This window comes from Aulonocara sp. 'chitande type north' Nkhata Bay, linkage group LG2, assembly GCF_057382095.1.
Source record: "Aulonocara sp. 'chitande type north' Nkhata Bay isolate Kocher_YH1m ecotype deep benthic linkage group LG2, A_spYH_male_GT1.1, whole genome shotgun sequence".
NCBI classification, from domain to species: Eukaryota; Metazoa; Chordata; class Actinopteri; order Cichliformes; family Cichlidae; genus Aulonocara; species Aulonocara sp. 'chitande type north' Nkhata Bay.
The window spans coordinates 31,797,842-31,811,268 of record NC_141345.1 but is presented as its reverse complement, the minus strand read 5'-3'; the positions used below and the strand labels follow the sequence as shown (position 1 = coordinate 31,811,268).

At 39.2% G+C, this 13,427-nt stretch overlaps 1 long non-coding RNA gene across 2 annotated transcripts in view; it reads left to right on the top strand.

Moving 5' to 3' along the window:
- LOC147338200 (uncharacterized) overlaps positions 1-13,427 on the top strand; it is a 78,705-nt gene that overhangs the window by 30,635 nt on the left and 34,643 nt on the right. Inside the window, exon 4 of one of the 2 annotated variants that reach the window (XR_015125045.1) lies at positions 77-370. The exons of the other annotated variant lie outside the window; for it this stretch is intronic. This is a non-coding gene — a long non-coding RNA (uncharacterized LOC147338200). Of the gene's footprint in view, positions 1-76; positions 371-13,427 lie in introns of those variants that run through there. 2 annotated transcript variants of the gene reach the window in all.

Genomic DNA, 13,427 nt, shown 5'->3' with positions numbered 1-13,427 from the left:
TTTTGTTGTTTGTTAATTTATTTCAATCGTGTAAAATTAATATCTAAATGTTCATACTGTTGCTCTGCTTCTACAGAATTGCTGCATCAACATCTAGTCGACATTAAAATGCCTGTCAGGATGTGAAAAAGAGCTCTCTTCCTGTTCCAAGTATTTCACAAGCATTGATGGCACATTTAGATCTTTGTCATTAGCCATGGATCTGTTGGCATCAAGGCCTGGCTGGCTCAGATGAGCAGGAAACACCTTGAACTTGGGAATGATAAGGCTGACCTGTCCCCATTTACTTGGGCCGGCCCATAATTGCAATGATTTATTTCTCCTGTCAGAGCAAAAGGGGGTGCCCCCAGTCCCCCCTCAGCATTTGTTTCCCTCCCTCCTTTTTCCTCTTCTCTTCAGTGTTCTCTTTCTGGTTTAACTGAAATAAAATTGGAATTTATATGTGCATATATATGTGCGCTTGCATTTCTCTGTGCTTGTAAATGCTCCAGTACGCCTGAATGCATGCAGCTCTCTGGCCTCGACAACCTATCAACACAGCCATGTGCTTGACAGTCAGATGCTCTGTGCCCCGGGCGATGGCACCATGCCCCAAGGACTTGCAGGGACTGCTGGAAAAGGATCTGTCTTGCAACAGGGCCTATTTCATTGTCCCCCAGTGACAGACCTTGTGTGGACATTGCCCTGAGTGGATGCCACCAGGAGTTCAGCTAGGCCTAGTTCACCACAATGAATCTGTCTGTCACATGTCATTTCCCCCTGGCTAACCTAACCCACAAAGCAGTGACCACCCAACTCCCTTATGTTTCTGACATTTTCTGTTCTGGTATTGGGACAAAAAATAGAAGGAAGTTCTGCAGATTTTTCTGATTATTTTCTGAATTCAGTTTTGGAAATCCTAACGACAAAAAACAAGAAATAGAAAGACTTTTGAATGAAGTCACTCTGCAAGAATTTGGACCTAAAATACTCCTCCATCAAACCAGTTTCACTGTGGAAGCTAGCACCAATGTTTTGGTTGACAGAAGACAGATCAAAAGATTTTATCATGTTATTTGCACAATATAAAGGGATCTTGAATTGTCTTGAATCCCCCACACTTTGATGCAGAAAGCCAAATGTTTAATTATTTATTTAGTTTTGCATAATTCTTCTAAGTGCAACCAGTTATTGCTAAAATCTGCAAAAAGAAATGTTCCCTATGATTGTTAAATGGATTGATTTCATTGCTGCATCTGTTTAAAAGTGAGGTAATTTAAATTCTTATATACTATTTAATATCCAGCATCACAGGCTATAAAGCATGTTTGCTGTGGCTGTCCTGTGAGGAACTCTGGAAAAAAAAAAAAATCAGTTGGGCATGGGCTCAGAAACACAGACTCTAGGCCCTTTTCCATTAGTACCAACTCGAATCGGCTCACTGCGACTCAACTCGGATCGACTGGCTTTCCATTACAATTTAGTACCTCCTGATGTACATGGTCCTTAGCATGGCAACACGTCCGAGTGTTTCGCAGCATAATTAAAATGCGACGTGAACATTACAACAAAGGTTGATGTCGAGGCAAGAATATACCTGCTACTCAGTCTGTGGCTTTTCGTCAGACTCTGGAACATTGTTTTTTGTAGCCGTTTCCCCTGTATCTATTCAAAAATAGCGGTTGAGTACTGCTACGGACCAGCCAATATTTGGCATGCAGTCTGACAAGTCTTACCAGAGTATGACATGGTAAACTGTCAATGTGTACTGGGAGAATTAAAACATGAATGTAAAATTAAGTGTGAGTGTTGGCAAAAGAGCTGATTAAACCTATAACATTCAGAGTTTCTCATAGATGCTAGATTTGTTAAGATGCTTAATCACTGAAGCACATTTTTGACAGAATGCCACTGACTGTGTATGTACTGTATGTAAGGATGGGAATTAAGTTGTTCAGTTCCTTGGAATTGTTAGTCTGCATGCCTATTGATTACACTTAGAGGTTTCACTTGCAAAAAAAGAAAGAACTGCATTTTGCTGCTAATAAAGCTTCAGCTTTTTGCAAGTATCTGCACAGACAGCAGGCTAACAATAATCTAGCCAGAGTGACGTTAAAGCTGAGAGAGTGCTGACCCCAGGTCAGCAGACAAACCCTGAACTTAAACAGGTAACAAATAGATGAGCAGTCAGGCTGCAGTCTTAGCGAGTGTAACGATTACTTTACAGTCCCTTTGTAGTAGTTTTCATTTTTGCGTTGTGTAGTTGGCTATGTGGTGAAAAGTCTTCTTAAAACTTAAAGATCTTTAATTGCTGACTATTGTCTCTGGAAGCAGGCATAACTCTGCTGGTAGCTTCAGTATCACTATAATCTGTAACATGTCTCAATTTCATTTATGTGTCCATGTCTGTTAACAGTGGCTTGAGCTTGTCAAACTGAGAGGCCAGCAGCTGTTGTTGTGCGTTGTGTATTGTGGATAAACCTCTAGTCTTTGATGAGAAACTCATGGGAGACCAGCAAGTTAGACAAGCGGCTGCTAGCTCTATTTTAACTGCTCTGAGTTACTATTCAGTTACTGTCTGCCACCTGTGGAAATAGAGCTAGCATTAGCAAGTAAACAAGCTTCAGTGATTTATCAGTGTAACAAGATTTCCTGTTACATACCTTGCCAGCATGAATAATTTAGAGAATTTCTGTGATGTGCGTGTGAAGTAATTAATAATTTATTTAGCAAAGAATCCCCTTATAGTGGGATTACTTTGACAGGAAAGATAATACCTTGATAAGCAAGCTGAACAGGTGCAGACTGCACCAGCATTTTTCTGATTAGTATCTCTGAGAAAGGTTACTAAATTTAACCAGCTGTCTTACTAATACACAACCTTTTCTTAATGTTTTTACTCTGCGTGTCGATATCCACAGTTAACCAGTCACACCGTGCTGTACCTTATGAATATATGTAATACACTTTCTTAAATACCAAGTCGTATTCTTGGATAATTAGACCTGGTCTCATCTTCAAAACTTCACAGTACCATAGCACACTTTTAGAGCACTTCTCTCTCAAACGGTTCTTACTTGTTGTTCCGAGGATACAGAATGGGAAGAAGAGCCTTCAGCTTTTAGTACTGTCCTCTGTGGAACCAGCTTCCAGTTTGGTTTTGGAAGACAGACAGCCTGTCTACATTTAAGATTAGGCTTGAAACTTTCCTTTCTGATTAAACAGATATCAGGTGATCCTGAATCCTTCCTTAGTTACACTACAATGGGCCTATGGGGGTTTCCATGATGCCTCAATTACAGCAGATGGTCTGCCCCGCACTGAACCTGGTTTTGCCAGAGGTTTCTTCCTGTTGAATGGGCGATTTTCCTTCCAACTTTCTCCAAGTGATTGTTCATAGGGGTTTGTCTGATTGTTAGGGTTTTCTCTGTATTATTGTAGGATCTTTACCATAAAATATAAAAACTTTGAGTTTTGACTGATTTCCCTCTCTACCAATGAAATAAAACTGAATTGACAATTCTTCAGCCAGGAAGAAATGCAAAACAGTGAAGATGTCCAGACAGTAGACAATGACCAAGTGACATGTTTTAATTGTCTAATTTTTCTTGTTAAACTGGAATGAAAATGCATTTATTTGTCTGTGTGCGCATCTTTGTGTTTAAAAATATGTATACATAAAATACACACAAAAGCTGTCCGATAGCTCACTTAAAGGTCTTTAAGAGACCAGTTCATGGTAATGATTATGTGAGTGTGTGTGTTCAGTGTAATCAACCTTTGATGATGGCAGTTGAGTGCAGGATGAAAACTTTCATTCCCAGGGTGAATTCACTTGTCCTAGCCTTCAAAGTTCTTGGCAGATTAACACAGCAACAAAGCCGTGTGATTCGGCCTGCCGTGTAATTAATGTACCTTCTTTGCCTCACAGTTTCCACTCTGCACCTGTTCAAAGCCAACAACAAGATCTGTGTCCATGCCAAGGGTTCTTTGGAGAGAAGGTGACAGTGGGGGCAGGTGCACAGGTCAGAGCAACCCCTCAAACAACAAAAAACTGCACACCATTCTCTTATTTTATGCTCTTTTCGACTTGTGCAAGAAATTGAGAACCAAAGGGGGTGGAAGGTTTTAGGGGGCACTTCCAGGCCAACCAGTAAATCAGTATAGGCGAGATAGATTCATTGATCGGAAAGCAACATAAAAGGCCTCCATTGTAGTAATGTAGACAAGGTGCGCAGGTTAGCTTTTCTGCTGCTCACAACTCTATACCAAGCAAGTCTGCAAGGTTCTACTTAACAGCATCTTTTGCAGAGACCTGGAATCAGAAGATGCTACAAATGGTTTTCATTAATGTTAGAACTCACTAGACCTCTGGAGTTGGGAACCATGGATGAGTGGGAGACGGTTGGGGGTTTGGGTTGTGAGGTTTATTGTGAAAGGTATGGCCAGAGCACCAGTGGGTGTTGCAATGGGTAACAGCAAGTGATCATAAAGATGTCATGAGAAAACCTTAGGAGACAAAGTCTCAATTTCAGCCAAGGTGCTGCCAACCAGATGTGGAGCTATGGAGAGGCAACTGCATCATAACCTGCCCATCCTTCATGCCAAATCTGAAACTAACAGGCAGAACGTCTGAGCTCTTTTGAAGTGAGGGCCAAGAGGTGTCCAAACTCTTAATGATCTGCAATTTATTACAAGACCGTCCAGAAAGGAGTAAGAGGTCGAAGTTTGTCCGGTGAAACATCTCTTCATCCCCTGTTTTTTCTCAGACCTTCCCATCACTTACTTTTTATTCCACCCACTCTCTTTTCCCTGCACCTGCTTAACACCTTGACTTCATTTATGACCTTTGTCAAGCTGTTGTTAACTGTTTCACATTTCTGTTGCCTTCATAGAGGTGCAGCTGGCTGAGCAAACAAGGGTTGCATGTGATTTTGGTGTCTTGTGGACTTTTTTCCTTTGCCTGGAACACTTTCCATCTGGTGAAAAAATTCAGAATCAAATAGTAAATAATAAAATAATAATAATAAAAAAAAAGCTACATGCAAGAGCAGCACCAGTACAGCTGTTGTTAAGGGTTTAAGTTATATTACTAGTTTAAAACATACAAAACCAGAACAAAGTGAATAATATGACTAGCATTTTAAGGCGTGGATACCCTAACATCACATTTCAATGCACAGGATGACAATTAGGGTGTTTTTCACATACAGTCCAGTATACTTTAGTTGACGCCTCTCGCGAGACCATAGCTAAACGTTCTCTACTGGTGTCATCTCTTATAGCAGATAAGAGAAGCTGGTCTTCTAACATGTGGTTCCACTTATGAAAGAGTGTACTTTACCAAACCCCTGATCTTACCCTTAACCTAATCAAGCAGTTTTGTTTGTCTGAAAAGTGCAAAAATATGAAAATCCTATCCATTAGATAGAAATTAATTTGACCAGTGTCACATGCAGTTTCAAAACACCAAGAAGACTTAAAACTAGGCAAGGCAAGGCAAGGCAAGGCAAGGCAAGGCAAGGCAAGGCAAGCCCAGTCTGAGGACATATAAACAGTCTGTGGTCCAGGAAAAGAATCACTACTGTATGTCACAACTGTGACAAGTGGGAATTTGGGTTTTCTCACTTTACCCCAAAACTATGACATTTTTAAATACACATTTAAACTAATTACTGTGACTATGGCCACGAAGAAATATAATAATTATTTAAAAGATTAAAAACAGGCTTATCCCAGTTGTAGACATGATAATATATGGGATTATTAGTTTTGCATATTTATTATCACACCTTTATATTTTTACATGTTCCCTGAACAATATGCAGTAAGAAAAGAAATCCCTTTCTGTTGATGTTAAGTGAAAGTTGTGTTTGACCTGAAACTGACTTAGACCAAGACCAGATGGCCTAATTAATAACAATAAAAAAGGCCATGTGAAACAAAGCATATGGACTGGAAATGTCAAATTCTAAGGGGATTGCTCTGGCTTTCACTGAGGCAAGTGTGCAGCCAAAACATTAAATGGAGACAAAATGTGAGCAAATTTGTATCCATAATATAAAATTACTTTTCCTCATTTTAACCCACCCCTACCCCCGCTCCACTCTTTTTGCTGCAGCCAAATAAGCCTCTGAGGCTTTGCACAGTCGTGTGCAACAGAAATGCAGTGATGTATATGAAGAGAGAGGTAGAGGAAGGGGGGGGGGGGGGGGGGCTACAAAAAAAAAGAATCAAAGAAAATATCTGGCACGGAGATTTACAACCCTGGCAAAAACGTTCCACTGCTGCTTGAGCAGAAGCAGCAGCAGTAAGTGTTTTGAACCTGTGGTCTGACAGCGCAGGAAGGGTGGCAGGGCCGCACGGAGGGGAGGGTGCCTCAAAATGGCTTTACGACTCTTGTTATCAGGTCTAAATAAATCAATAAAAATCCCACTTAAGGGAAGGTAGCATATTTCATTTATTCAGCTGTTATTGATAACTTCAGGCCATTTGGCCCGCCTGGAGTTTTATACTTTAAAAGTCATGATGCTTCAATTTGTATAGATATGCAGGTTGATTTGCTGCAGGTGTGGGGTTTTGATGTTTGAAGCGCATAAACATGTGGTGTGAAATGGCTGAAAAACTCCACCGCACCCTGTGGTAATAGCAGATTGTGAGTGGTGTTGCTCAATTTTTCTTCAGTTAGCATTTTTTAATCTGAAAACCAAATTAAGCAACACTGTTAAACATGTTTATTAGATAACCCAGTAAAATTGAGGTGGAATGCTGAATAAACAAAAGCAGGAAAAAAATAAAAAGGTTTGCAAAATATTTTGACAGTTTTTTATATTGTGAAATTGTTGTGGTATGTTACTCAACTTTAACACACCATATCTTATGAAACATGCACAGACACTTTATTGTGTCCACCTGTTGTACTGTCTTGATGATTTTTTTTTCTAGTGTTTAAAAAAAAATCCCCCAGATAACCGAGGAGATTAATCATACATCAAAAAGGAAGCTAAAAGAACTTTGAGATAATAATTTGTGTAAACTAGTGCATTTACATTTGATAAACTTTACTTGATCTAAGAACTTAAAAATTAATGGAACTACCACTTGATGTGAGACTGAAGCATGTAGGAAACATATGCATCTTGTGAATATACCCTTCTGTGTACATGTCTGCCAGCAAATATGATTTCATATGGTGTATGTTTGTATATGTCCAACATCGAACGTAACACATGCCTTATCCATTACATCTGTCTCCACTTTTTACTTTAGCTGTGTTGGCTGCATTTACTAGTGTTAAACACATGCGTAGTTCTGAGAAAGAAATATAAACTGCCTGTTCCTTCCTTTCCATATACTGTATTCATTTTAAGGTCCACTCCATTATACTCATACTTACAGAAATTATACCTAGTTAATATGCATCATACTAATCCTGAGTTCAAATTTTTTATGCCAATAATCTACCTGATGGTGTGATATATAAATGCAAATTGAAAAGTATGCATTGAAACATCAAACAGGTTCAAAAGCATAATTGCTTATTAGCTAATTTCCTGATTTTTCTCAATCTTACAAAGGGTGTATAATGGGGCAATCTTCACAGTTGTGTGGGTTTTTTTTAAAGTGTGTCAGAAAGCAAATATGTGTGAATATGAGTAATGTGAAGGGAAAGACCGATCTTTGGTATTCTGTAAATTACAGCCTCTTGTTGTTTTAAGGCATAAGGTGGTGATACTGCAGACAAGATGACTAGAATATGGAAGTTGGGGGAGGCTGCCATGCTACCCACTCATGCCTCTCGCACCCCATGCCTGGCACGGTGGGGGGTTGCTGGATGGCACTGTAGCCCATCTGGCCAATCACTCAAGCAGGGCCGAGGTGTTTTCAAAGGGACCCGGCAGCAACTTGACGCGGGGCTGTCTCCACAGGGGTCAGCGGTTGTCTGGGCACAGGAGGCCAATCTCCTGCTGGCCTTTGAGAGTCAGACATATCAATTCTTGAGTTGTGAGCTCTCTCTGCACACCCTCTTCCTACACACTGCCATCAGCCCTTTCCATGTATAGTGCACGGGCAGCCATGGTCTGCTAACGGGCCAGGGTCTGTGACCTTGAGAGCTTGACAAACAAATGAGCAGGGAGCTTGACACAAGACCGAAGGTGACTAACCAGCTTCTTATTTACGGCTTTATTTTTACTTTTTGACTTTTTTCAAGATTGCAATTTTCACATTAGTGTCCGATCATGTGTCAGACTAAGATTACAGCAGTGATTTCTATTGGAACAAACATTATTTTAAGGTCAAATGAGGTACATCAAAGAGAGGGAAAAATATTTATTTAAAATACAATACTTTCCAAAGAGTTTTTTGTCAAAATTTGATTTCAACAACACTACATTTTATGAGAAGAAAATAGAATTTCTGGCATTATGAGGAGAGCGTGATTTTTGTCCTTGTCTGTATTTCAATTTGAGGCATTTCTTAGAGCCGAGAAGGTCAAAGATGAATCTCGTTGAGAGTGCAAGGGAGTGACGATAGATTCTTTTTTATTTCATCTGAAGATGGCGTTTACGAGTCTGTGACATTATCCACAGCGACGAAACCTCACATCTGCACAGCTTTTCAGCTGTTAGAGTCATTCACAGAGACTGGGGGTGTTGACCTTGAGTTATCAGTGAACTGTAGAGAGCGAATGGAAAATAGTGCAAGGCCAAAAAATGTAATACAAAAAACTGACATATTTCATTTTAGACATTTAACGTGGATAACTTATTCGCTGCAACTAGAATTTTAAAAAGTCATTGAATTAATTAATGATATGTCAGGAGCTAAGAAAGGGCAGTGTTTGTAAAGCTCAAACGTTTCTTGCCTTTTGGAACTGATGGATTAATATATCTGTTAAACAGACTTTTCCTTCCTGTTTAAATAATTCAGCTGACAGAACAACTTCCATGGTTTTAAAGCCATGGTTTTATAGGGATAGCATGGTTCATAACTATAAATATGAAATATTTTTTTTTAAAACTAAGGACCTGACTTGCCTTTACAGATGTAAAGCCCTTACTGCTGCAGAGGAGAGGACTCACATCTCTCACATCAGACAAGGGAAAGCCCGTTTTCTGTCTCATTCTTGTCCAATTTGTACCTGAAAATACTGTACGTAAAAGTATTAACAAGTGTATCACACTTTCTAGCCACAAGACAACACATTCCCACTTTATATACACATATACTGAGACCATAAACTCATCAGAGAAGCGAATCAGGTCAGTAAGTTTATTTTTTCACAGAGTTCCATACAAGCAGACTTTGTCTTGAAGCCAAAGGAGTCGATCCTGTCTTAATTTTTCAGACACTATGTTCAATTTTATGCATTATTTGTTAAAAAAAATTGTTTTTGCAGTTAGCTCAAGTAACACAATCACAGAGACATGTTCATGACTCTGGATCTGAATTACTGTAAGTTCAAGAGTGCTCGTCTTTTCTATAGTTCACCTTAAGGTCTCAATTTTAGAGAACATTCAGTGGGAAGAGAATATCTCTAGCTAACAACCAGCACAGCCAGAAGCAGAGATTCTCTCTACTGCTGTACATGTCAGTGAACTGGCTCTGTTGTCAGCATTCCCCTTCTGCTCTCCTCTTTCAGCTGCCCAGTCGCTCAGTGCACCCTCTTTTCAAGATGATCATGAATCATGGAAATTGATTATGCTGTCACATCTCAAATCCCCGTGCCCAGGGCTTGACCGCAGAGTATGTGACTGTAGGTCGGTCAAGCCTGCTTAAGGGATGCACTGCTGGCTGCCCTGAAGAAAGGCCAGTCAGCTGCACTGCCTCTACAGGGTCATGCAGCTTCCTACTGAATGAAAGAAGATCACTCACATTGGCAGAAAGGAATGAAGACATCGCGCTTAAAATACCAAAGTCTAGTCATCCTCACTCAGTTTGCTCCTGACTGCTTGCTGCCCTTCCAGGTCCTCATCACCACTTTCCTTGTGTCATCTGTCTTTATCAGTACACCATGCTAATGACCTCATCCATGGCTACATATCATTCCTCACTGACTTCCATTCAAATTCTTTGAGGAGTCTTGAGTAACATTCGAGGGACCAAAGGGCATCACGGGAATTTCTGCCTCATCACATATGTGACAAAGGCAAGACTATTTCAGGAAAGGAAAATGAGAACATTAATCTCTTCAAAGTCTACACGATGAAGAAACAAATGTCCCTGTTAACTTACAGTAAAATGAGATTTGGGTTAGTCAGTACTGGATTATTATCTTAAAGTGTACAGTACTTATGTAATCCATAATAACACTTGTTTTAATGTTGTTTCGTCTTCCATGAGCTATGAGAACCTGTCAGCTATTTTTTTATATAATTCTTCTATTTTAGTATTTTTTGAAAATCTTCCTGGAGGTAACATTTTAAGTCCTAACCTGAAGTTGAATGCTGGTCAGGTGAGGTTAATTGTTTCAGGAGGTCACTCATAGTAACCCATTCTTAGTTTTAAAGCCAGATTCAGTTAATATTTTTGTTACAATGGTCATTGTGACCATCCATAGATCAAATAAGGAAAAACTGGCAAAGATGTAACCTTGGGCAATTATAGAATGATAAAATCTTGCCTTTTCAAAATAAGAGAGACAATAGAACACCCATTGCTTCCCAATAAAGAAGTGTGTGTAATATTTCACTTCACAGCTACACGAGCAACATTCTTTCCTGAGCAGTATGAAATAAAAAAATCTGACTGGCTGGATATCTGGCTGCTATTGGTCAGTCTCACAGAATTGAAACCATCAATGAAAGTTCTATTTTTATACACAAGGTTTATATACAAGTTAATGTTTTTAGGGATATTATCAGATTTCGTCCATTTTGATTAGCACTGTGTGTAACCTGCTACAAAGTAACATTAATATAATCACATGACATCATTTGGTAACGTAGTAATGCTGTACTAAGTTCACATTACAGTTATGTTGTTACATGTGTTGTAAAGGTTGTTCCATTGTCTGCACAATGGACAGAGAGAAAACAGAGACAATTTTGAATTTAAAAAAAGTGAAGACTGCATCCAAGACAGAAACAACTGTGGTTTTCTTAAACTCTTCCCATTTGCACCATTTGTTGGTTTTCATACATTCACAAAAACAAAATGCATGTTAAGAGTTTTTTTTCCTAAACTTGTCAAGTGTTTAAAGTGTTTGTAATTTATCAAATCAACATTATTATTCAGCCTCTTCTAGCGCACCTTTGCCTTTAAGCCAGAGTTTCCAACAGACTCCTCTTAATGATTTCTGCAGATTGTTGTTCTTTTTTATTGAGAAGATAAATCTGCTGTAACAAGCTGAAAACACTCATAAATCTGGCATTGGGGTCCGGTTGCAATGAGACTTTAAGGGTCAGTGTTGCTATGGTAACACATCAATCCTTCCAGGGGCCAAAGTGAGCTCTATAAAAGAGGTGAGTGTCTGTGACAGTGTTACTGTTGTTATTGTGTGCTCACCATTAAAGCATTTAGAAATGACACAGTCTGAAGGGCCACTTAACCATTTTCGGGCATGTCAGCATTTCAGGCCTTCCTGAATTACTGTTGAATCAGCAAATTTTAAACTTGGTGAACTGAAATGTTCACAAGCAGGCATTCATTTAAGAGCAGTTAAGAGTGCATATGGGGCTTCAGAGGAATTACTTGTTTCACTTTCGTTCTTTAACCTGTGGGAGTTGCCATTTTGCACTCAGGTCTTCCCATGTAGCCAATGTTAAATGCACTACTCATTTTTTGTCTTTGCTTAAACAAAGTAGAACAACTTCAATTTTGAGCTAAGGGGGTCAACTTTGATTAGGAACAGACAAAAAAAATCTGCAAAAAATGTTTGCAAACCGGTCAGTAAATTCTGTCCTGATATTTGGATAATCACTCAGTATCAACTTCTGCTTGAGTAAGTTTCACTGGTTTAAAATTAAACTTCATCTACCATTAGAGACAGGCAGCAGAGAAAACTTGTATCGTCAGATCAAAGACAAACACTCTGTCATCATTTGGTCTGCTGTTCATTGTTTTTTTTGAGTTTGCGGCTGCAGCATCCATCCGATGGCATGCAGTCCCAACAAGGTGTCCAAGCAACGAGCCAGAGCCTGTGCTGAAAGACGCATCTCACGCTCAAACTTCACTTGATCCCAAGCAAAGCACTCAGTTGCTCATTTATCTTTCCAGGGACAGTTTGCTCTCGGCTATATTAATGAATGCCAGTTGTTTCTGGGCTTCACAATCAGGAACTTCATATTTGACCCGGGATCAGTCGGATATAAAATGCTTTGGAGGAAAAAGTTATGTGCGCTGGCTGATTTCAGTTTGAATGTTTGTAACTATAGACTGTAAAGATGGACGATGCATGACCACTTCCATGGACAAAACTCAAGTAAAAATATCTTGAAAATGACTTTAAAATACAACACGACTTCCTCTTTTGTTAGAGAGGACTAATATGTCATTCTAAAACCTCTCATAGGTGAAATATAGGCCATGAAAGCTTATTATCTTTATTTCACTGCACATCAAACCTTTCAGTGACCTTTCATGCAGTATTCTGAAATGTTTTCTCTTATTATTCCACTTTACCCTTTACATTGCACCCCCAAGAGTTTTTTTTTCACCTTATTTTCAGTCAAATAATGTTACGGTGGAAGATGTTCTTTTTAAACATGGCAAAAAATAATGAAATAATGAGGCCATTGTATGGCCTATTGATCTCTGTAGTTAAATCCTAGGGCATCAGAGGGATGGGACATTCTTATATAGTCATGACATGACTCAACAGTCAAGTTGCATCAAATCTAACTTTTATATTATTTACCACTTTCATTCATTCATTATTTTAAACTTGGAATCATTCAACGCTACTTCAGCAGAGTTAAAGAATATTAAATTGAGAGCTCGAAAATAGAGTAGTAGGTTCACTTTGCATTTCAGTATACAAGTTCTGGTTAAAAGTTGAGACTTTTGAGAGTTTATTTTCTAGAAATTACATTTCTTTTTGCATTACGCACATTTAAAAAAATTAAATATATATTCTACAGCTATTTAATAATAACGGATTGCATTTATATAGTGCTTTTCAGGGCCCCCAAAGCGCTTTACAATTCCACTATTCATTCACACACTGGTGGAGGCAAGGTACAGTTGTAGCCACAGCTGCACTGGGGCAGACTGACAGAAGCGGCTCCTCTGGCCAACACCAGTAGGTGTAGTGTAGTGTCTTGCCCAAGGACACAACGACCGAGACTGTCCGAGCCGGGGCTCGAACCGACAACCTTCCGATTACAAGACGAACTGCCAACTCTTGAGTCACGAGCGCCACGCTATTTAACATATGTGCAACATAACAACACTTTATTTTTTACATATATATCCTTTTTTTCTGAATTGAGCGCTGAAAACAAAGA